At 43.1% G+C, this 3,862-nt stretch overlaps 1 pseudogene; it reads left to right on the plus strand.

The window, feature by feature from the left end:
- Positions 1-3,453: 3,453 nt before the first annotated feature.
- On the plus strand, positions 3,454-3,629 carry LOC114704226 (annotated as a pseudogene).
- Positions 3,630-3,862: the final 233 nt, after the last annotated feature.

The raw sequence follows: 3,862 nt of genomic DNA on the forward strand, positions 1-3,862 counted from the left end.
CGCGCCGGCCACCGCGGGCGCGCCGTTGGGGGAGGGAAACCGCTTAACACCGCAGGGACAGTGCGCCTGCGCAGTCCCGCCCACAACGGTAACCCCACCCCTTTTGGGCCACGCCCCTCCGTTACCCGCCGCCCCCCGCCAACTGCCCTCCCGCTTGCCCCGCCCCCCTCCCTGTGGCCTGGGTCCACTGCACCTTTGTGCTCAAACCCGGGACAGGCCACGCCCCGTGTGGCCACGCCCACTTTAGACCACACCCTCTTAAAGCTCTCCCATTGGCCCGATGTCTGTCTCTGGCTTCCCACTCCCCACCCCACCAGTCCCTGGTTAACCAACCACTCATTGCCAGGGAGCCCGCTACTTGCCCCTGCTCCTGCGTGGGTGCCCCAGTTAACCCTGTGGACCCAGCCACACCCCTTTCTACCCATGCTTCTGTAGTGCTACCATGCTCTTTACTGGCCATGTCCAGCTTCCTCCTGTGTCAGGCCAGGCCTTGGAGTCACCTACTTTGGGTGCTTTATGGGGAGTACCGTGCAACATACACTCCAGTTTTTCATTCTCTTTTAGTCAAGCTGAGGATTAGACCTCGGGTCTCTCACATGCTGGGCTACTCTTTTATACCCAGCAAAGATAGCATCACTATATTTTATACCCAGTGTCTTAGAGTTTCTATTGCTGTGGTAAAACAGCATGACCAAAATCAGCTTAAGGAAAGGGTTTATTTCATCTTATACTTCTAGGTAACAATTCATCACTAAGGGAAATCAGAGCAGTAACTTAAGGGAGCTGGGACCACCCACATCAACTGTCAATCAAGAAACTGCACCACAGGCTTGCCCATAAAGTTAGTGTCACAATTGTATACATAATGGAGATAGCACCACCTCATAATCCTATGCCTAGCAAAGCTATCTTTTGAAAAGCAAAGATAAAGTAGTCCTTTTCTATTTTTTGTTTCACTTTTTAAAACAAGATTCAAATTGTAGCCAGACTGGCCTCAAACTGGGTATGATCCCCCTGCCTCATCCACTGGATACTGAGATTGGAGGCATGTGCTACACTTGACACAATGATGACTTTTTCTAATGTTAAAAAAAATGTAAATAGGACCAGAATAGAGTTCAATGATAGATGTATGAGGGCCCAGGTTTGGTCTCCAGCACTGGAAGAAAAAGGTTAAATGATGATCTATTACTAGTAGACTTGTACTAAAGGAGCAGTTAAGGCAATCCATCATATCATATACAGAGAAGGTATAAATTGGGATGTACACAACCCAAGGAAGACCTGGATAGATTAAAAATGTTCACCAAAAACCTTAAAGCAACCACTGACAAGAAAATGAAGATGACAACATGGGATTGCAGTGTAAAGAGGCAGAAGAGAAAACAGTAGAAAGGTAGGCACAGGGGACAAATGGGGAATAAACAGATGGAAGGTTTAAGTCCAACAAGATCACATAAAATAGAAATGATTTAAATGTAGAAAAGTAGGCTGGAAAGATGGCTCAGGAATTAAGAGCACTTGCTCTTGCAGAGGACCTGGGTTTGGTTCCCAGCACCTAAGTGGTGGTTCATGCCATCCATAACTTGAGTTCCAGACAATCCAATGCCCTCTTTAGATCCTCACAGACACCAGGTATGCACATGGTGCATGTACTTAACATACAGGTAAAACACTTACACAAATAAATCTAAAAAACACTAAATATGGAAAAACAGTGGTTACCAAGATGAACACAAAGCAAGCCCTAGGGTGCCTATATATAAAATCCTCTAGGCTGTTGTGTGAGGCACAAGCCTTTAATCCTAGCACTTAGGTGCAGAGGCAGATGGATCTCTGAGTATGAGGCCCCCTAATCCACATAATGAGGTCCAGGCCAGTAGGGCTACACAGTGAGACTCTGTGTCAAAAGCAACCCCTCTAGTGACAAATATGGCTTACATCTGTAATCTCAGCACTTAGGGTTGCAGCAAGGTGAACTTGAAGACAGCCTGGGTTACAGATAGAGTTCCAGGTATCCTGGGCTACAGAGTTAACTTTTTCTCAAAAACAAAACAAATAAAGTAAATGTTTGTTCACTCCAATTAGAGAGACATCAACAACAGACCTGTGAAACCACCCCTCTCTCCATGAGGGAATGCCCAATTTTGGTTGAATCTCATGTGGTGGTCATAGCTGCTCTGCATTTGGACAGGAATGGTCATGTCAAGCTTAGAGAAAATAGTTAAACTACACATTAAGATACAGGGTGGTAACAGTACCCTGATCTATATAAACAATTCCATGGAATCTGTTAAAGAAAAATATCCAGGAAATTCAACCAGGTTGCAGAATTCAAGACCATGGAAATGTCAACATATTTCTATATACCAACAACAAACTTGTAGACATTTGCAACTATTCAAAACTGCACTTAGTATAAATCTAAAAATATGCATTAGGAATATGGATGCTAGAAGTTATACTCTGTAGAAATTGAAGATCTAGACATTTACTGCTGGAAAACCCAAGAGTAACCATACAGTCTCCCCAAAATGATAGGTTTGATGAAATTTTTATTAAAATCCAGGAAATTTTTATTGTAGATACAAATACAAACTTAATCTACACTCAATGGAAAGACAAACTTGAATAGCTATGAGTTTGATAAGAGACTGTCAGCAGTAAGGTACCTGCCATCTAGCCTGATGACCTAAATTCAATCTCTAGCTTCCACCTGGTGGAAGGAGAAAACTGATTCCCACAAGTGTTCCTCTGTCCTCCATACATGCCCATGGTACATGCATGTTGACATACACTCACACTAAATAAATATATTTTATTAGTTTGATAAGAGACTAAAATGGAAAGAATGTAGTATTAGAGGAGAAATAATCATATAGATTAATGAAACAGAGCAGAGAGCTAAGAGCAGTTCCACAAGCAGGGTCAGTTAACTACACAAAGGTGCAAAACCACCTCAGTGGAGGTGATCCTTCCAACAACGGGCAGTGGAAGGGAACCACAACATAAACCTGGAGTCTTACATGAAGCTTCATTTATAGGAGAGTGAAGGTAAGTCAGATGTAGTGTCACATGCCTTTTGGAGGAGGAGGAGGAGAAAGAAGGAGAAGAAGAAGAGAAAGAAGAGAAGAAAAGAAGAGGAGGAAGAGGAGGAGGAAGAAGAAGAGGAAGAAGAGAAAGAAGAAATAACAATAATAGTTTGAGGCCAGCCTGGTCTACAGAGCGAGATCCAGGACAGGCACAAAAACTACACAGAGAAACCCTGTCTCTAAAAAACCAAATAATAATAATAATAATAAGAGAAGGCAAAACTCTTCAGAATCCAGGGTTAGGTTCTTAGGCATGATACTGATATCCAGACTTACTTTTAAAAATGGTGAGCTGGGTGGTAGCTGGGTTTGTTGAAGGACATCAGCTATGAAATTTGTGATTTGGGCAGAGATTGAAGTAATGGCTGGTCCAGAAACTGATGGCCAGTTACAATTCACTGATATTAAAAAGTATTTCAACTCTTAGAGTCTCACAGGTAGGATGAATTGTGTGCCAGCCACTTACGGAGACACTGCTTTGTTGGTCTTATACTTCAAGTTAAGGCCTAAAAAACTCCAGCTGTGAAAGCAACATAAATGGACTTTGAAATGTCTGACTTCATGTTAAGTCCCATGCCTGAAGAAGCTGATGTCAACTCATCATGTAATACTGTTTGTACAATAAATTATGAAGCTGGAAAAAATGGTGAACTGGGGGACTTGAAGATATGGCTCAGTGGTTAAGAGCACATATTGCTCTTCCACAGGACCTGAGTTTGGATCCCAGTGTCTATGTCAGGTGGCTCCCAACCACCTGTAACTTCAGCCTC

Source organism: Peromyscus leucopus, chromosome 4 (genome assembly GCF_004664715.2).
Source record: "Peromyscus leucopus breed LL Stock chromosome 4, UCI_PerLeu_2.1, whole genome shotgun sequence".
NCBI classification, from domain to species: Eukaryota; Metazoa; Chordata; class Mammalia; order Rodentia; family Cricetidae; genus Peromyscus; species Peromyscus leucopus.